The 22,346-nt window shown below is 45.0% G+C and overlaps 1 pseudogene; it reads left to right on the forward strand.

Annotated features, from left to right (window-relative positions):
* The window catches only part of LOC137504109 (NADP-dependent alcohol dehydrogenase-like), a 67,318-nt pseudogene extending 52,423 nt beyond the window's left edge, over positions 1-14,895 (forward strand).
* The last annotated feature ends 7,451 nt before the right edge of the window (positions 14,896-22,346 follow it).

Genomic DNA, 22,346 nt, shown 5'->3' on the forward strand with positions numbered 1-22,346 from the left:
CAGAGTGGCAGTACACACAATGCTATATAGTCTGGCTGAGCCGTGTACACAGAGTGTCAGTAAACAATGCTATATATAGCGTGGCTGAGCGAGGTACACAGTGGCAGTACACACAATGCTATATAGTCTGGCTGAGCGGTGTACACAGAGTGGAAGTACACACAATGCTATATAGTCTGGCTGAGCCGTGTACACAGAGTGTCAGTAAACAATGCTATATATAGCGTGGCTGAGCGAGGTACACAGTTGCAGTACACACAATGCTATATAGTCTGGCTAAGCGGTGTACACAGAGTGGCAGTACACACAATGCTATATAGTCTGGGTGAGCCGTGTACACAGAGTGTCAGTAAACAATGCTATATATAGCGTGGCTGAGCGAGGTACACAGTGGCAGTACACACAATGCTATATAGTCAGGCTGAGCCGTGTACACAGAGTGTCAGTAAACAATGGTATATAGTCTGGCTGAGCGGTGTACACAGAGTGTCAGTAAACAATGGTATATAGTCTGGCTGAGCGGTGTACACAGAGTGGCAGTAAACACAATGCTATATATAGCGTGGCTGAGCGAGGTGCACAGTGGCAGTACACACAATGCTATATAGTCAGGCTAAGCCGTCTACACAGAGTGTCAGAAAACACAATGCAAACGCTGACTGGCAGCAGTACAGTGGCAGTACAGAAATGCTATACAGTACCACTATTCCCAGCAGCGACACAGAGCACAATGCTATACAGTGGCGGGTGAGCGGTGTACCACTATTCCCAGCAGCGACACAGAGCACAATGCTATACAGTGGTGGGTGAGCGGTGTACTACTGTTCCCAGGCCCAGCAGACACAGAGTGGAAGTAAACACAATGCTATATAGTCTGGCTGAGCGGTGTACACAGAGTGGCAGTACACACAATGCTATATAGTCTGGCTGAGCGGTGTACACAGAGTGGCAGTACACACAATGCTATATAGTCTGGCTGAGCGGTGTACACAGAGTGGCAGTACACACAATGCTATATAGTCTGGCTGAGCGGTGTACACAGAGTGGCAGTACACACAATGCTATATAGTCTGGCTGAGCAGTGTACACAGAGTGGCAGTACACACAATGCTATATAGTCTGGCTGAGCGGTGTACACAGAGTGGCAGTACACACAATGAAATATAGTCTGGCTGAGCCGTGTTCACAGAGTGGCAGTACACACAATGCTATATAGTCTGGCTGAGCCGTGTACACAGAGTGTCAGTAAACAATGCTATATATAGCGTGGCTGAGCGAGGTACACAGTGGCAGTACACACAATGCTATATAGTCTGGCTGAGCGGTGTACACAGAGTGGAAGTACACACAATGCTATATAGTCTGGCTGAGCCGTGTACACAGAGTGTCAGTAAACAATGCTATATATAGCGTGGCTGAGCGAGGTACACAGTGGTACACAGTGGCAGTACACACAATGCTATATAGTCTGGCTAAGCGGTGTACACAGAGTGGCAGTACACACAATGCTATATAGTCTGGGTGAGCCGTGTACACAGAGTGTCAGTAAACAATGCTATATATAGCGTGGCTGAGCGAGGTACACAGTGGCAGTACACACAATGCTATATAGTCAGGCTGAGCCGTGTACACAGAGTGTCAGTAAACAATGGTATATAGTCTGGCTGAGCGGTGTACACAGAGTGTCAGTAAACAATGGTATATAGTCTGGCTGAGCGGTGTACACAGAGTGGCAGTAAACACAATGCTATATATAGCGTGGCTGAGCGAGGTGCACAGTGGCAGTACACACAATGCTATATAGTCAGGCTAAGCCGTCTACACAGAGTGTCAGAAAACACAATGCTATATATAGCGTGGCTGAGCGAGGTGCACAGTGGCAGTACACACAATGCTATATAGTCAGGCTGAGCCGTGTACACAGAGTGTCAGTAAACAATGGTATATAGTCTGGCTGAGCGGTGTACACAGAGTGTCAGTAAACAATGGTATATAGTCTGGCTGAGCGGTGTACACAGAGTGGCAGTAAACACAATGCTATATATAGCGTGGCTGAGCGAGGTGCACAGTGGCAGTACACACAATGCTATATAGTCAGGCTAAGCCGTGTACGCAGTGTCAGAAAACACAATGCTATATATAGCGTGGCTGAGCGAGGTGCACAGTGGCAGTACACACAATGCTATATAGTCAGGCTAAGCCGTGTACACAGAGTGTCAGAAAACACAATGCTATATATAGCGTGGCTGAGCGAGGTGCACAGTGGCAGTACACACAATGCTATATAGCCAGGCTAAGCCGTGTACACAGAGTGTCAAAAAACACAATGCTATATATAGCGTGGCTGAGCGAGGTACACAGTGGCAGTAAACAATGCTATATATATAGTGTGGCTGAGCGAGCGGTGTACTACTGTTCCCAGCAGCGACACACAATGACTGGGGGGGACCCTGGCTAGCGTGGCTGGAGAGCGAACTACCCTGCCTGCCTACCCAAAGCTAAACCCACAGAGAAATGGCGGAGATATGATGTGGTTCGGGTATTTATTTACCCGAACCACGTGACCGTTCGGCCAATCAGAGCGCGTTCGGGCCCGAACCACGTGACCTGTTCGGCCAATCACAGCGCTAGCCGAACGTTCGGGGAACGTTCGGCCATGCGCTCTTAGTTCGGCCATGTGGCCGAACGGTTTGGCCGAGCACCGTCAGGTGTTCGGCCGAACTCGAACATCACCCGAACAGGGTGATGTTCTGCAGAACCCGAACAGTGGCGAACACTGTTCGCCCAACACTAGTGGGGAATGACTTAGTCTTCAGGCAGGCAGTTAGCCCTCCGGGATCCATGCCTCATTCATTTTGATAAAGGTGAGGTACTGAACACTTTTTGACATAGGCAACTTCTCTTCTTCCTGACAATGCCTCCAGCTGCGCTGAAGTTCCTTTCTAGGATGCTTGAGGCAGGGCAAGCCAGAAGTTGGATGGCAAATTGTGACAGCTCTGGCCACAGGTCAAGCCTGCACACCTAGTTGTCCAGGGGTTCACCACTGCTCAGACTGTCGATGGTTCTTTCTCTACCATTGTTAAAGCTTACATCTATTTTTTTTAATTACTTTTTCTGCTGTCTGTGCAGTTCCTTCAACAAGAATCTGTTATGGAGGGCAAGTCTGCCATTCATTCAACTGTGTGATAGACTTTCCGTGGTACTTTCTCAGTACACTTTTGTCGAGAATTTATGTGTGCATCAAACCAAGTAACACTTGACAAATCTGGCTTTGGAAATTTGGCCTAATTGGCTATGAGACATAGCTCACGCAAATATGCATTTGCTTTCGCATGCCAAAGTTTGCAGAGTTAAAACCAATACCGCAAAGCAGTTGCCCTGTGGGAATTAGTTCATGCTACATTAGCACTATCCAGGAGCACCATGGGGAGGCTTCCCAATGCCCCCATACAACCGGGGTGCCGCAGGGCCCCAAGCTCCCTCACTGCCTGGAAACCACAGCGGAATCCCGGAGGGGGAGGCTGGGAGGTGCAGGCGACCCCTCCAAGTGTGGCCAGCGCTGGGAAGAGCCGCCCGCACCTGCCTCCCAACATTTAAAAACAGGCACTTACCGTAATGTTCATTACGTTCTACTACATGAGCGCAACTTGGGAGCGAACACATAAGTCAGGTGTTCACTTGGTGTTTAATGCACACATCCAATTCTTTGTGTAAGTACTTTCTCAGTACCATGGTAACCACGGGTAACAGGCCGAGAATCAGGGTTTCATTCAACTGTGTGATAAACTTTCCATCTTAATTTCTCAGTACCATGGTGACCACGGGTAACGGGCCAGGAATCAGGGTTCGGTTCCGGCCCGGAGTGGGAGCCTGAGAAGCGGCTACCACCACACATCCAAGAAAGGCACGACACGCAAGTCCTGACTCAGGGAGATAGTGACGAAAAATAACAATACAGGAGGACTCTTTCAAGGCCCTGCTGTATAATGGTATAATACAATGTGCAGTCACACAGGTGCAGTAAAAAGGTATGCAGTGACTGCTGGTGGTATAATACAATGTGCAGTCACACAGGTGCAGTGAAAAGGTATGAAGTGACTGCTGGTGGTATAATACAATGTGCAGTCACACAGGTGCAGTGAAAAGGTATGCAGTGACTGCTGGTGGTATAATACAATGTGCAGTCACACAGGTGCTGTTAAAAAGTATGCAGTGATTGCTAGTGGTAAAATACAATGTGCAGTCACAAAGGTGCAGTAAAAAGGTATGCACTGAATGTGCTGGGCCTGGCACAGTACAGCAATTACCACCAGCAAGTCCTGACTCAGGGAGATAGTGACGAAAAATAACAATACAGGAGGACTCTTTCAAGGCCCTGCTGTATAATGGTATAATACAATGTGCAGTCACACAGGTGCAGTAAAAAGGTATGCAGTGACTGCTGGTGGTATAATACAATGTGCAGTCACACAGGTGCAGTGAAAAGGTATGAAGTGACTGCTGGTGGTATAATACAATGTGCAGTCACACAGGTGCAGTGAAAAGGTATGCAGTGACTGCTGGTGGTATAATACAATGTGCAGTCACACAGGTGCTGTTAAAAAGTATGCAGTGATTGCTAGTGGTAAAATACAATGTGCAGTCACAAAGGTGCAGTAAAAAGGTATGCACTGAATGTGCTGGGCCTGGCACAGTACAGCAATTACCAAGGGCCAGCTGCGACGGACAGGACTGTATATGCAGTGTCAGTGGGCCACACACAAAAAAAAAACCACATCACAAGAACATTAGCTCTCAAAAGAGCTTTTTGGGTGGTGCTTTTCAGCAACAAATATCAGCAAGGAGCAAGCTAACAAGACCTAACTAAGCTTTCCCTATCTCTGCAGCAACCTCTCCCTTAACTCACTAATAGCAGCAGCACACAGAGTAAGAACATGGCCAAAGCTGCTGCCTTTTATAAGGGGGGGGCGGCTCCAGGAGGGAGTGCAACCTGATTGGCTGCCATGTGTCTGCTGACTGTGATGTAGAGGGTCAAAGTTTAGCCCAATGATGAAGTATAGGGGATGGGTCGAACTCGCTAAGTTTTCGCGGTTCGACGCGAACCTGCATTGTTCACGCGAATAAGTTCGCATGCGAACCGTTCAGGCCATCTAGGATCATAAGTTGTGCAGTCCTTTGTCCAACAGGCAAGTGATGCTTAAAGCAGCATTAACGTTAGCTTGGCTGGTAATACCGGTATAGTGCAGTGGGTCTAGAAGGATGATGTCATCATTATATGCAAAGTGATTATAATGGATCGTCTTCAAGATTTATTTTAAGTGCAGCTACTCAGAAGAGATTCAGGAATGTCAGTCAGCGCAGTGCAGCCATCACGCTCCCGTGGCCAGGAGCGTTCTGCTCCTTCGCTGTAGTACTATAGTCTTGGTGAAGGGAGGTCGGCGGGCGCACATACACAGTATGCAGGAGCCATAACGGAGGAAGCAGAAGGCGGAGGATGGCGGCGAGGGTCGGATCAGGCCGAAGGAGGCTGGAGGAAGCCCCAGGTATGTATGATTATTTTTTTTAGCATTCATCTCAGTTTCTCATTCTTCTTATCCTATGAATTATGCCCTTCTTGTTTCACACTGCTTTCTTGCATGCCAGTTCAATGCAAGCACAAAGTTCAACCCTCAGATTTGTCAATCACTTAAGGCAAAGCAAAGCTGATGTGGCTTGATTCACAAAAGAGTGCTAACTGTTAGCGCAGCCGTTTTCGCAATTAAACATTTTCGCACGCAAACACAAAATCGTTATCGTGTTTTATTTGTGTTTGCGCACAAAAAGGTTTACTTGAACATTTGCGTGAAAACGGCCGTGCCAACAGTTTGCACTCTTTTGTGAATAAAGCCCCATGTGTGTATTCTGTAGATCAATGTTTTCCAGCTTTTTATTAAATATGTTCCTCTCCAGAATTGATAACCTGTTCAATCAATGTCTGTTCTCTTGTTTCTCTCTTATATCTAGGCTGGAAAGGTGATGAAATCCCAAAGCTAGTAGATGATTACTTGAAGAAAAAAATCAATCTTGACTTCCTGGTGAGCAAAAAACTGCCACTGAGTAACATCAATGAGGGATTTGACTTGCTCAATGCTGGAAAGGGGTACGTGCAGTATATAAAGAACTTTTTTTATTGGTGCTTGACTATTCTTTTTTTTTTTGTGTGTGTATGTTTTTATTCACTAACAAACTGAACTGGTGCAAAAAGCTGAGTTAACTCTAAAGCCTTGTTCACTTATAAATCGCCAGCGCTATCGCAAGTGCTGAGCGATTTATTGAGAGTTCTTAAAGCGCTTTTCCCTGCGGTTTGAGCTTAGAAAAGCGCTTTTGCAAGCACTTTTCTAATCACTTTGATGAGCGATTGAGATTTACACTTCCTGATGCCAGCCAGGAAGTGAACTCTTTGACCCGGAAAAGAATAAATACAATGTATTTATTCTTAAAAGCGCTCGGGAAGTCGCTATACAAAGCGCTTTTTCAAGCGCTTTGCGGTTTCCTTATACCTTCCATTTTACTAAAATCGAAATGCTCACATGTGTACAATCTCATAGGAAATCATTGCACAAGTGTTTTTAGAGATTACAAAAATCGCCAGCTCTTAAAAAAATCCGCAAACGCTCATGGTGTGAATGAGCCCTAAAAGTAGCCATACACTGGTCGATTTGCCATTAGATCGACCAGCTGACAGATCCCTATCTGGTCGAATCTGATCAGAGAGGGATCGTATGGCTGCCTTTACTGCAAACAGATTGTGAATCGGTTTCAGCCTGAAACCGATCACAATCTGTGGAGCTGCTTCTGCCGCCTGTCTCCCCCCCCCCCCCCCCCCTGTATACATTACCTAAAGCTGGCTCCAGGTCCTCTTCTCCGCGCTGCACCCCGCACCGCATCCCAGCGTACACTGTGTCACTCCATGACCAGGAAGTTCAAATAGAGCGCCCTCTATTTGAACTTCCTAGTCACTGCAGTGACACAGGAAAATAATGTACGCCGGGATGGAAGAAGGAACAGAGCCGTGCAGTGCGGAGAAGATGCCCGGGAGCCAGCGTCAGGTAATGTATACCTGATCGGATCGGCCGCCGCTAGCGACGCGCTCCCTACCCGCGGGCGATCGACGGTATTTTTCCGCACGGCGTGATCGACGGACCGATCCGATTTCGGGAGGAAATCGGATCGGCGGGTGCGTTTAGCGCGAACGATTGGCAGCAGATTCGATCCCAGTGATCGAATCTGCTGTCAAAACGGCCGCAAATCGGGCCAGTGTATGGCCAGCTTAACAGTAATTGAATTGTGGCTCATCAAAGAGAAATTCCACTTTTGTTGAGAAGCACTATTCGATAGGTTCAGTTTACACCCAGCAAGTCTTATTGGCAAATATGATTTCAGCTTGCTTTATTTTTATGCACATATACAACACAGACACCCCACAGTGCCACAAACTGAAACGGCATGGGTGTGCCCTTTTAATGCAAATCGCTTGAATAAAATAGATTTTTTTTGTTGTATTTTTAAAAATTAAATGACAAAAAAAGAGTCAGACCCCTGTTTGTAATCCCTATTCCCTATGCAAGCTGGTAGTCCACAGATAATTTGAAGTCTGTGAGCAAGGGACATCTCTTCCTGAGCAATACTATTGTTTACTATTTCCTCCCTAATTTTGTAACACCCTTTTCTTATATTAAAGCAGGGTCATTATCTGTACCCCTTGTGTCCCTTAAAAGAAGGTGATAGTAATGACCATGCAGGGTTAATAGTTTCCACAAAGGAAAACAAAACTTTTACTTATCATAGCCCATGGTATTCCTAAAATAATTCTGGTTTTACACTGTATATTGGTGTTAGTGGTGCAGTGCGGTAGCCGCACCGCACCGCACCGCCAAAAACAGGCCTTCAGGGAATACTGCGTTACTATGCAGTATTCCCCTTATGGCATCCGATCAAACAGGAAGTGATGCATGCTTGCAGTTACTTCCTGTTTTGGGTAGACGGAAAAGCACGGAAGCGTATTGTAACAAATACACTTCCGCACATGCGCGCCGCGATGCTGCCGCCAACATTTTTTTAAATCACTGCGTCACCATAGATTTACATGACTTCCGGTCCGATGCAGGTCGCTGCAGGAGCCGTACCGTAACGTAGGTATGCCCTCACATTAGATAGGGAACTTCCGGCGCAGCGTACCGCAATGTGGGGTGCGATAAATTTACCACACTGCAACATCCCAGTGTGAAAAGGCCCTAAGGGTCCCACAATATTATTCGCTGAAAATACCCAGACACAACTGTTGTTCATCTGCTGCTACATAGCTGGTCTTTACCTTGGATTTTGCCCAGATTACAAAAGTGGGCTTTGCCCTCATGAATCCCCTCCCCGTTCATATTTTATATGATGTGGCCTAATTGCATTAATCCAAGATAGTGGCTACAGGCATTTTACCTTAGTAATGATGGCAGTTACCCTGAACCCTAACTTTAGGAGTGGGAGTTTAATATAAACATAGCCCCTTTTGACAACTGTCATTGTCCACCAAAACAAGATGTATGGGTGCAAAGAGGACCATTTGGAGCCAATGGAATAGCTAGCCAGGCTAGATGCCCCAAAAGTGGCATCCCAAATGTTGCTTATAGTCAGGTTGAACCAAATCAAATGGCTGTATGGAAAAATGTGCTGTTTGACCCGAATCCAACAATAACATGGTACGGGGGATAAAAAGGTAGCCATCTTTTTTTTTTTTACAGGTGTTGTCACTTGTCATAGATAAAGGACTATAAAGAAGTTGTCAGATGCTGAATTTAAATAGACCCAATTACGAGCTGTGTGCAATTTGAAATAAAGTTTACAAGAACTCTCAGGGTGGGTGCACACATAGCAGAAATGCTAGCATTGCGGAAAACGCTGTGTTTTTGCAGCTAATGGAAGTCTATGGGCCGCAAGAAAAAATGTATATAAAAATGCAAAAACGCTGGTTTTGTTGAATATTATGCAGGAATGCTGCTAAAACGCACATAATGAAAATCAATGGGAATGCAATGGTATACGTTTTTAATGCGTTTTCCATGCATTTTTATATGCGTTTTTTCCCAAAAATATTTTTTGTTGTTGTACTTATGGCTCCTGTTGTCTTCCTAGTGATTTGCATACATGTAAATATAACAAGGCATGGAAAACGCATACAAAATGCATATGCGTTTTGTATATGCTAATCGCAAATGCATTCAAACGCACGCAAAACGCATGAAAAACGCATCACAAATGCACCAAAAATGCACTAAAAGTGAAGAAAAACGAACACAACATTAAAATAAAACATGACATAAAACTAAGGCCACATACACACATCAGACCATAGTCTTTTGAAAATGAAAGATCACAGACCAATCTTACCACCCTTCATGTAGTATGAGAGCCATACCTTCACAGTCTTTTCTATGGAGCTGAACTCCCCATCAGAAAAAAATCTTTGCAAGATGCTGCACACACAGATGCTGTACAGACACAAAAGATCAGTATCTGCAAAAGATCTTTTCCTGCCAAAGATCCGTTCCTGCAAATTGCATTCATAGTCTATGAGATCTGAAGATCATCATACACACCTTGTTTAACTGACATTCATCTGCAGATCAGACAATCCTCTGCAGATCTGAAAATCTATCCTGGTGGATCTGATCTGCAGATGAATGTCTGTTAAACAAGGTGTGTATGATGATCTGCAGATATCATAGACTATGAATGCATTTTGCAGAAACGGATCTTTTGCAGGAACAGATCTTTTGCAGATACTGATCTTTTGAATGTCTACAGCATCTTTGTGTGCAGCATCTTGCAAAGATTTCTGTCTGATGGGGAGTTGAGCTCCATAGAATAGACTGTGTAGGTATGGCTCTCATACTACATGGAAGGGGGTAAAATTGGTCTGTGATCTTTCATTTTCCAAAGACTATGGTCTGATGTGTGTATTTTAAGTCTTTTACGCAATGCCATATGTGAACCCAGCCTCAAAATAGTGTCTCACAGATCACGGCAAATTGTAACCAATACACAAATGGCCACAGAAATAGCCCAGAAAGCAACCAAATACCTAACTAGCTTACCTCCTGCTACACAATCCATTGTTGGAAAAACTTGTCAATGCCAACTACATACAGGTACATCACTCCTGCTATCAAACTGACATCAAAGATAGATAAAGAAAGATGTACACCAGTGGCTGATTTTGCTATGAGTCGATATATATAAATCACACTACATGCTATGGGTTGAAAAGTAACCTTGGGGCCTTACTGCACCTCCCCCAGCAGCAAATTCACCCCAGATCCCCACAGCTTTAACTATTTCAGCCCGCAGGTATTTTTCACCTTATGGACGAGAGGAATATTCACATTTAAGCGCTCCTCCCATTCATTCCCCAATAACTTTATCACTACTTATCACAACAAAATGATCTATATCTTGTTTTTTCCGCCACCAATTAGGTTTTATTTGGGTGGTACATTATGCTAAGAATTATTTTATTCTAAATGCATTATAATGGGAATAATAAGAATAATAAGAATCAGTTTTCAGCCATTATAGTTTCAAAATAATTCATGCTACTGTAATTAAAATCCACACATTTTATTTGGCCATTTGTTCCGGTTATTGCAACGTTAAAATGAAATCCCTAGTATAATGTATGGTGACAATATTTTTGGGGGAAATAAAGGTGAATTTTTTAGGTTTTACATCCATCCCTAATTTTTAGCCCATTATTTAATAATTATAGATATTATTATTTTTTTTCCCTAAAGTCAGTAGGTGTATTTTACTATTTGGCCACAAGATGTCCCGGCTGAGCAAAATTCTATGTAGCGTACAAGTACGCTACATAGGATAAAATGTATTGCTACATTGTAACTAGGGAAGTGACGCAAGGTTTCAATGGAAACCTGCGATCATAGTGCCAGCGGGGAGATTAATAAATAGGAGCAAAGTTCCCATTCATAAATGAACGATCAGGCGGTGGAAACCGGCGTAAATCATGGCGGGAGATAGCCTGGTGGCTCTATTTAAGAATAAACACTGTTTTTCTCCAACAAAAAGTATGTTTAGTTTTGGCGGTAATGTACGGATTGGCACAGGGGACTGTTGTCCCCTGCAGCCAATCTCCCCTGGGACTTTTGTCCCCTGCAGCCAAACTCCCCCTGCTCCCTGTAACAGCGCGATCACGGGCATCTGCCCGCACAATCGCCTGCAAACCTCTCAAATTGCAGGGACATGACTAGCGCATCCCTGCAGCTCTAGCAGCTGCCGCTGCGGATGTGAAGCTCACGTCTGCGTGGCATAAATGGTTAATCTGCACCTCAGGGCCCGTGCAGTACACTATTGTACATACACTATCATCTTCATCCTCGCAGGGATAACTCTCCTCAGGTCATGACTCAGCGAATGTTATTACATAATGACATCCGCTAGGTCACTGAAAATATGCAGCCAGGGACGGATGAAGACAGGAAGCACAGACAGATGGAGAGGTGTGCACATCAGGACTGGCGACTGAGTTGCTATGCTGCCAAAACTTTGGCAGGGACCCCAGTGAGCAAAAGTTGGGGTTGAGACCTGGAAAGGCCAGTAGAACTCAGGAGCCCTGGGGCAATTGCCCAGGTTGCCCCATGATAGCGCCAGTCCTGAGTGATGTGCCTTCTTTTTTATCTATCTATGGCGCCAGCCCAGAAAGGCCCAGAGACGTCCAAAGGATGACAAATGTAATAAACTTGCTCATCAGAAGATAAGGATAATATCTTAAACTATTTTGTTTTAATTGGTAGAACTTTAAACATTATTGATTTAGTGTGTTGCTTTGTGTCGAGCTGCTTTCTTTTTTGGCTTTAAAGTGAACCTTAAGTCAGAAAAAAAAATGAGTTTTACTCACCTGGGGCTTCTACCAGCCCCCTGCAGCAGTCCTGTGCCCTTGCAGCCACTCACTAATCCTCTGGTCCCCCGCTGCCAGCTAGTTTCGTTTTTGCCGACAGGCCTGTCAGGACTGGCCACGCGTAGCTTTTTCTGCATTCCCAACTGCAATTAGCACTATTGCCAGGGCCGGATTTCTGCAAAGGCCACAAAGGTCACGGCCTAGGGCGGAAAAAAATCAGAAGGATAAAAGGGCGGCAGGACCTGAGAGAGATAAGAGGCTGCATGTCAAAATAAATCATTTCTCCTACTCCAAAGCGCCCGGGCTTTGCTGCACACACACAGTCAGAATTCCAGAGCTCCGTGTATTTTCCTTACTTTGTGGTGTGCGATGAGACAGTGCTATCTACTGAACATACACGCTTCAGTTTATTGCCAGGGGTGAGAGAAACATGGATCACAATGTAGACAATTTCTGATCCAGTAAAAGTAAACATTTTAACAGAATTATTTCCACTTTACAACTCAAGCTGGGCTAAACAATGTATTGCTGGTCAGATTTAATGACTTGAGCCATTCCTTCTCCTCTCTCCCCCTGGATTGTAAATCTTAAACAGATAAGGTTTTTTTTAGAGAGATTTATGGCAGCCCCTTCTAAGCTAAATCTTAACCCCTTGCTGGCTCATTTTAAAGGCAGCAGTAGTCTAGTATGAGATAGACAACTTCTCTATAATTATAATTACAAATGTACTGTTGTATACTTTTGTATTGTTACATTCTGTTTTGTATACCAAAAGTAATAACATACACTAAAAATTAAAAAAATATATATTTGTACCGTGTTGGCAAACAGTAAAAAAACACCTGTGAAAGAATCAGTACAATAAATACTATAAAATAAATGCAACAGATCTGTGATTACAGAAGAGCAGAGAGGGAGATGAATGCCGCTCTGCTACTTCATGCCTGGTACACACCATGCAATTTGCCATCAGATAGATGGGTTCAAATTAATTATTTCTGACAGGTCTAATCTGATTTCTGATCATTTTTCTAATCGACTTTGTATAAGTGATCGGAAAATCGATTCAACCCATCTATCTGGTGCGTACCAGGCATTAGGGACTCACTGCTCTAACAGGAAAAACAATCATTCATCATTTTTCAGAGAGAAAACATTCATAGGTATCCTGCAAACAAGTGATCGTTAAGGCTCATACACATATCAGACTATAGTCTTTGGAAAAAGAAAGATCACAGTCCAATCTTACCACCCTTCATGTAGTATGAGAGCCATACCTTCACAGTCTTTTCTATGGAGCTGAACTCCCCATCAGAAAAAATCTTTGCAAGATTCTGCACACACAGATGCTGTACAGACACAAAAGATCAGTATCTGCAAAAGATCTGTTCCTGCCACAGATCCGTTCCTGCAAATTGCATTCATAGTCTATGAGATCTGCAGATCATCATACACACCTTGTTTAACAGACATTCATCTGCAGATCAGACAATCATCTGCAGATCTGAAAATCCATCCTGGTGGATCGGATCTGCAGATGAATGTCTATTAAACAAGGTGTGTATGATGATCTGCAGATATCATAGACTATGAATGCATTTTGCAGGAACAGATCTTTTGCAGATACTGATCTTTTGAATGTGTAAAGCATCTTTGTGTGCAGCATCTTGCAAAGATTTCTGTCTGATGGGGAGTTCAGCTCCATAGAATAGACTGTGTAGGTATGGCTCTCATACTACATGGAAGGGGGTAAAATTGGTCTGTGATCTTTCATTTTCCTAAAGGCTCATACACACATCAGACCACAGTCTTTGGAAAATGAAAGATCACAGACCAATTTTACCCCCTTCCATGGAGTATGAGAGCCATACCTACACAGTCTATTCTATGGAGCTGAACTCCCCATCAGATAAAAATCTTTGCAAGATGCTGAACACGTTCAAAAGATCAATATCTGCAAAAGATCTGTTCCTGCAAAAGATCCGTTCCTGCAAAATGCATTCATAGTCTATGATATCTGCAGATCCTCATACACACCTTGTTTAACAGACAATTATCTGCAGATCAGACAATCATCTGCAGATCTGAAGATCCATCCTGGTGGATCTGATCTGCAGATGAATGTTTGTTAAACAAGGTGTGTATGAGGATCTGCAGATATCATAGACTATGAATGCATTTTGCAGAAACGGATCTTTTGCAGGAACAGATCTTTTGCAGATACTGATCTGTTGCATGTGTACAGCATCTTTGTGTGCAGCATCTTGCAAAGATTTCTATCTGATGGGGAGTTCAGCTCAATAGAATAGACTTTGTAGGTATGGCTCTCATACTACATGGAAGGGGGTAAAATTGGTCTGTGATCCTTCATTTTCCAAAGACTATGGTCTGATGTGTGTATGCACCCTGAGTGTGTGTGTGTGTGTGGGGGGGGGGGGGCGGTTGGTGGTACCGGGCCTAGGGCACTGGGAAGTCCAAATCCGGCCCTGGCTATTGCGGGCCGCAACGCGTAAAAAAATATGCGTTGCCGCATATCTATGCGTTCGTAATGCGGCAACGCATATTTTTGTATGCGTTGCAATACCGCTAATTACAGTCGGGAATGCGGAAAAAGCTACGCCTGGCCAGGCCTGACGGGCCTGTTGGCAAAAACGAAACTAGCTGGCAGTGGGGGATCAGAGGATTAGTGAGTGGCTGCGAGGGCACAGGACTGCTGCAGGGGGCTGGTAGAAGCCCCAGGTGAGTAAAACTCATTTTTTTTTCTGGCTTAAGTGTCCCTTTAAGTTTTCTTAAAACAAATAGAAAAACATCCTGAATCTATAAATAACATTACTTTTCTTGTTTCTTTTTCAGGGTTCGAAGCATTGTGATCTTTTAACCTGCGTATGGAGCACTCTCTTCTGTAATTTCCATTCTGCATTAAAAATATGTTTTGCTTGTATATTTTGAAAAATGACCCTTTCCTTCTTCTACACACTGAAGTGTGCAGAAAGTAATTTTATATTCTACAACCTATATTTATGTTGGGGTTGACAATGTGTTAAGTGGAACTAAACTCAAAACTTCCTCTATGATCTAACATGATAAGCTTTATGAGGAAAAAAATCTTACAATTTATGGAAATCCTAAAAAACCACTGAAGTTCTACTAGGTTTTACCTTTGCAGTGCGAACTGAAGGTGTTTACTGTATACCAGGGTACCTAGGCAGAGCTCTCCTGCAGTCTACTTACAGCATCTTATAAGAGTTAATTAGACACTTTGATTCAATCTTTGAAACAGGGAACACAGAGAAGTGAATTCTTCAGCATGTTAAAAAAAAACCAAAAAATATGGTGTGCTGTGCAAGAGGTTGGGTCCGCATTGAAAAAAAAAAAAGCTAAAATAAGTAAAGCAAGTCTGATGCATCATTGGTCATTCCCCTATTTCAATTCATATTACTGTGTACATATATTTTTTTTTAAATGCAAGCTTCAAGTGGATGAATTTTTTTCATTGCAGTCTGTGATTTTATTTTCGCTTTTGTATTCTTGCATCCTGCATGTCAGCAGTGACATTATTTGAACATGAGGAATGCAAATGCACAGATTTAAATGTGTTTCACAAATTTTATCTCGCTTACATGTGAAGAAGTGACAGGGTCACTTTAAAGCGGAATATAACCCTGCATTTCAACTTTGCTCTAAAACATTATTTACAGCATATTATATGCAACCAGCATTTTTTTTTACTAGACCAGCATTGGAACGGTTACACACAGAGCTTTAAAGTTCGATGGAGAGAAATGCAGACGCATCCAAAGTTTAGAAAGATACATTTCAACAAACACAATGTAACAAGTGTGGAATGTGACACACACTCTCTGACTGTGCAGGAGCTCCCGGACACAGATAGAAAGTAAGTCACATCCCTCACGTATTACATTGTGTTTACTTAAATGTATCTATCTAAACTTCGGATGCTTCTGCATTTCTCTCCACGGAACTTTAAAGCTCTGTGTGTCCTTCCAATGCTGGTCTAGTAAAAAAAAAATGCTGGTTGCATATAATATGCTGTAAATAATGTTTTTAGAGCAAAGTTGAAATGCTGGGTTCCATTCCGCTTTAAATGTATGTTGCATAAGGATAGATATTACACTAGTCATTTTCCTTCTTCAATTTGTTGGCTTTAGAAACTAATTCACTTTCATCAATTAGAGCACTTAAAGCATACAAATACAAATGTAATCACAGGTATACTGTACTGAGGGAGAAAATAAAATAAAAACCATCTTATTAGACACAAAACCAACATTTTCGACATCTTTATTGCTTTATTGAAATAGATGTAAACATGCAAGGGCATTCTCACAGGCATCAACAGACTAAGTGGTCAACTTCAAAAACGCTCCATGAGCCATGATACAAAATTGTCTTACATAAAATACATGCATTTTTGGTTATGTTGTTTTCATCATGTCTGATATATTTTTTAACCTGCTCTGGTCAGTGGCATAGCTAAGGAGCTGTGGGCCCCGATGCAAGTTTTACCATGGGGCCCCCCAAGCACTCTATACATAACAATTGATACGGCGCACCAAAACCTGCCAATGGCAACTACAGTGTCTGAGGTGCAAGAAGGGAATGGGGAACAGTTTGTTAATGATTACCACTATTCAAAGTATCTATAGAAGTGATTATTATGAGCACAGGACCAATAGAGAGTGAATACTGGAGTTGAGGGAGGGTCCTTCAGGGCCCCTCTGGCCCAAGGGCCCTGATGCGGTCGCTACCTCTGCACCCCCTATTGCTACGCCCCTGGCTCTGGTTGTGTATCCAATACATTGGACCTGATTCACTGACCCGTGGAATTACAAATAAAGGACACTTGAAGTGATATGGATTAGAGTAGGCTTGAACCTCCGATTTTAGGTTCACGAACCTCGAATGTGAACATGCAAAAAAAGTTAGTGAACCGGCGAACATCGCGAAACGCAATAGACTTCAATGGGCAGGCAAACTTTCAAAACTACAAACACTAATTCTGGGCTTCTGGCCACAAAAGTGATGGAAAATATGTTTCAGGGGTCACTAACATCTGTAGGGGGGCATGGCGGAGTGGGATACATGCCAAAAGTCCCCAGGAAAAATCCGGATTTGACGCTCAGCAGGGTTTTAAGGGCAGAAATCACATTGCATTGCTAAATTGGAGGCCTAAAGTGCTTTAAAACATCTTGCCTGTGTATACATCAATCAGGTAGAGTAATCAGTGTACTGCTTCATACTGATAGACTAAACTCACTGTGTAACGCACCGCAAACAGCTGTTTGTGTAGTGACGGCCGTTCTGGACTGGTGCGCACCATGGTGAGAGTGCAGGAGATGGCGGATTTCAAGCCCATATGGTCGGGCTGAGGTAGCTCAATGACAGAACATCAGTGACTGAGTGTCCAGCTGATCAAATTTGGTCTGTCCACAATGAAGCAACAACCTTATTATCTTGGGTCAGGTGTGCCCCCCAACACACTCATTTAGCCGGTCATTGCTTCATTATGATACACAAGCCCCTTCACCGCGGCAAGGTAACAATCACGAAGGAGAATTGACACATGTACATGCCTTTTGTTTTGTTGTTGCAGCCACAGTGCAGTCAGAAAAATTAGGCAGGCATGTACATGCACCAGAAAAATTATCATAGGGGGCGGGGCCACTGCTAGCAGCAACCTTAAAAATTCAGGAATCCACCTGGAGTCCTGGACCCTGTTAGTGGTGGCGGAGAAGGCAGTCAAGCGGCCTGCAGGCAGAGATGCTGAGTGAGGACTGACGGGGCAGGCAGTCACACGGCGCGCAGGCAGAGATGCTGTGTGACTGCAGGCAGGCAGTAACCCTCTGGGATCCATGCCTCAATCATCTTGATAATGGTGAGGTACTGAAAACTTTTGTGACCTAGGCGACTTCTCTTCTCACTGACAATGCCTCCAGGTACGCTGAAGGTCCTTTCTGACAGGACGCTTGAGGCAGGGGAAGCCAGTAGTTGGATGGCAAATTGTGACAGCTCTGGCCACAGGTCAAGCCTGCGCACCCAGTAGTCCAGGGGTTCATCGCTGCTCAGAGTGTCTACATCCGCACTTAACCCAGGTAGTCAGCTACCTGCCGTTTGAGGCATTGGTGGAGGATGGATCCGGAATGGCTAAGGCTAAAGAATGTCCACATGTCCGACATCACCATGAGATCGCTAGAGCGTCCTGTCCTTGCCTGTGTGGACATGGGAGAAGGAGGAAGATTACTGGCAGTGGCACCTTTATTCCGTTGTGCTGTGACATCACCCTTAAAAGCACTGTAAAGCATACTTCCCAAATGGTGTTGCAAGTGCTGCATCCTTTCAGCCTTGTGTGTATTTGGTAACATCTCTTATACCGAGGTTCTAGTAGCGTTGCCACCCAGTACAGGTCATTCCCCTTGAGTTTTTTAATATGGGGGTCTCTCAACAGGCTGGACAGCATGAAAGACGCCATCTGCACAAAGTTGGATGCCGCCGTACTAGCCATCTCATCTTGCTCTTCCTCAGTGATGTCAGGTAAGTTCTCTTCTTCCCCCCAGCCACGAACAATACCACGGGAAATGTGAGCAGCACAAGCCCCTGCAATGCCTGCTGCGGTTGTTCTTCTGCCTCCTCCTCAAAAAAACACCTTTCTCATCTGACTCCTCTTCCCCAGATGACTCTTCCTCCTCCTCCTCCTTCCCCCTCCTGTGTGCTGCCACAGGTGTTGATGACAAATCTTGTTCTGGTTGTGATGGTTCCCACAACTTTTCCTCCTCTTCCTGTTCATGCTCCTCTACAGCTTGATCCACCACTCTACGCACAGCATGCTCCAGGAAGAAAGCATATGGAATCAAGTCGCTGATGGCGCCTTCACTGTGACCCACCAGGTTTGTCACCTCCTCAAACGGACACATGAGCCTGCAGGCATTACGCATGAGTGTCCAGTACTTCGGCCAGAAAATTCCCAGCTCACAAGAGCATGACCTTTCACTGTAGTTGTACAGATACTCATTGACGGCTTTCTCCTGTTGTAGCAGGCGGTCAAACATGAGGAGCGTTGAATTCCAGCGAGTCAGGCTATCACAAATCAAGAGCCTCACCGGCAAGTTGATCTCCGCTGAATATTGGCCAAGCGCGCCATGGCCATGTAGGACCGCCTGAAATGCCCTCACACCTTCCTGGACTGCTTTAGGACCTCCTGTAAGCCTGGGTACTTACACACAAATCTTTGGATTATTAGATTCAGCACATGTGCCATGCAGGGTACATGAGTCAACTTTCCCAAGCTCAAAGCCGAAATGAGATTGCTGCTATTGTCACACACTACGTTGCCAATCTCCAGTTGGTGTGGGGTCAGCCACTGATCCATCTATTTGTTCAGAGCAGCCAGGAGAGCTGCTCCAGTATGACTCTCGGCTTTGAGGCAAGACATGTCCAAGATGGCGTGACACCGTCGTACCTGGCATGCAGCATAGGCCCTGGGGAGCTGGGGGTGTGAAGTTGGAGAGAACTGCCCCTCAGCTGAGGAGGAAGAGGATGTAGCAGGAGGAGTAGAAGGAGAAGGAGAGGAGGTGGCAGCAGGCCTGCCTGCAAGCCATGGAGGTTTCACAACTAGGTCCGCTGCACAGCCACATACTCCCTGCTTGTCAGCGGTCACCAGGTTGACCCAATGTGTCGTATAATTAATGTACCTGCCCTGGCAGACCAGGCATCCGTGGTCAGATGGACACTTGACCCAACGCTGTGTGTCAGAGATGACACCACTTGCCTTTATACATCCCAGTACAGTTTGGGTATTGCCTTTTTTGAGAAATAATTGCTGCCTGGTACCTTCCACTGTGGTGTCTCAATCGTCACAAATTTTGGGAAGGCCTCAGAGTCCACCAGCCGGTATAGTAACAGCTGGTGAGATAACAGTCCCATCAAGCCAGCTATCAGACGTTGGGCAAGGGGGTGACTGGCAAACATTAGCTTCGTCCGCTCAAAAATTTCCTTAACAGACACCTGGCTGCTGCTGTGGGCAGAGGAGCAGGAAGCGCTCAAGGTGAGAGGCGGAGTGGAGGAGGGTGGCTGTGAAGGTGCAAGGGATAAAGTGGCTGAAGAAGATGCTGCACCTGAAGGAGGAAGAGGAGGCGGAGGGTGGCTTTGCATTTGTTTGCTGCTTTTCCTCAGGTGGTCTTCCCATTGCCGTTTGTGCTTTTTCACCATGCGCCTTTTAAAGGCAGTTGTCTCAACGCGGGTCTTGGTCTTTCCACGATTCAATTTTTGCTGGCAGATAGTACAGATGGCATTGCTCTCATCTGAGGTAGACACACAAAAAAATGTCCACACCGTTGAGCCCTGGAGTGATGGCACTATGGTGGTGGCGTCAGCAGCTGACCTTGAAGGGCATGTTGGCTGGCTGTCCATAGGTGGCGATATATGCCGCCGGACACTGCCACGAGCTGTTTCTGACAACGAGCTCCCCCTGCTTCTTTCAGCAACTCGTCTCCTCCTACTCCTCTCTGACTCCCCCTCTAAACTGTCCCCCTGGTCATCATGTCTATTAGGATCCCACGTGACATCCATGGCAGTATCATCTTCATCATCATTATAATCATCCTCCACAGCTTCGCTTGTATCAGACACTTCCAAAACTGCACCAACAACGGGTACTTCATCATCCTCACACCTTACGTCCATACTGGCGCCTAACTCAGACATATGAGGTGGAGGTGTAACATGATTAGCGCCGTCATCTTGTAACAATACTGGCTGTGAATCAGTTAATTCCCAACCAAATAACACCTGTGAAGTGTCAAATGGGGCGGATGTGGTGCTAGTAGTTTGTAGCAGTGGTGGCTGCAGAGGAAGATACGTCACGGTTCCGTGCGGAAGCTGAGGAAGATGAGGTGTTCTGTGTTAAATAGTCAAGTACATCCTGGCAATCTTGGGAGTTGATGGCATGTGCCTTCTGAACACTGTACTTTGGTCCGGGGCCACACGAAATCACGCCACCTCGAACAGACCTGCCGGGTGGCCTGCCTCTGCCTCTTGTTTTGTCCATATTGGGGGGATGAAGTGAAAGGTATGCACTGACTTGACTAATATGATGTGCAGTCACACAGGTGCAGTGAAAATGGGTGCACTGACTGCTGGTATAACAATGTGCAGTCACATAGGTGCAGTGAAAAAGTTGCATCGACTGCTGGTACAACAATGTGTGGTTACACAGGTGCAGTGAAAAGGTTGCAGTGACTGCTGGCACAACAACGTGCGGTCACACAGGTGCAGTGAAAGGTATGCATGGACTGGTAAATAAAACAGCGTGCAGTCACACAGGTGCAGTGAAAAGGTTGCAGTGACTGCTGGTACAACAATGTGTGGTCACACAGGTGCAGTGAAAAGGTTGCAGTGACTACTGGTACAACAATATGCAATCACACAGGTGCAGTGAAAAGGTTGCAGTGTTTGTGGTACAACAATGTGCGGTTACACAGGTGCAGTGAAATGGTTGCAGTTAGTCTGCTGGTACAAGAATGTGCAGTCACACAGATGCAGTGAAATGTATGCACGGACTGGTATATAAAACAGCATGCGGTCACACAGATGCAGTGAAAAGGTTGCAGTGACTGCTGGTACAACAATGTGTGGTTACACAGGTGCAGTGAAAAGGTTGCAGTGACTGCTTGTACAATAATGTGCGGTCACACAGATGCAGTGAAAGGTATCCACGGACTGCCATATAAAACAGCATGCGGTCACACAGGTGCAGTGAAAGCTATTCGGTAACTGCTATATAAAACAGCATGCGGTCACACAGGTGCAGTGAATAGTATGCAGTGACTGTTATTATAATACAATTTGCATCAGTCACACTAGGCACTGAATGTGCTGGGCCTGGCACAGTATAGCAATTAGCAAGGGTCAGCTGCGACAGACAGGGCTGTATATGCATTGCAGTGTCAGTGGGCCACACACAAAAAAAACACATTCATCAGAACATTAGCTCTCAAAAGAGCTGTTTTGGTGGTACTTCTCAACAACAAATATAAGCAAGGAGCAAGCTAACGAGCTTTCCCTATGCTTCTGCAGCAATCTCTCCCTTCTCTCACTACTACAGCAGCACACAGAGTGAGATCATGGCCGACGCTGCTGCCTATAAGTGGGGGGGCTCCATGAGGGAGTACAGCCTGATTGGCTGCCATGTGTCTGCTGACTGTGATGTAGAGGGTGAATGTTTAGCCCAATGATGTAGTATAGGGGCGGGTCGAACTCGCATAAAAGTTCACAATTCAACCCGAATGTGAACCTGCGATGTTCACACGAATAAGTTCGCATGCGAACCGTTCGGGCCATCTCTAATAGGGATATGGAGGTTGCTATATTTATTTATTTCCTTTTA

Source organism: Hyperolius riggenbachi, chromosome 1 (genome assembly GCF_040937935.1).
Source record: "Hyperolius riggenbachi isolate aHypRig1 chromosome 1, aHypRig1.pri, whole genome shotgun sequence".
NCBI lineage: Eukaryota > Metazoa > Chordata > Amphibia > Anura > Hyperoliidae > Hyperolius > Hyperolius riggenbachi.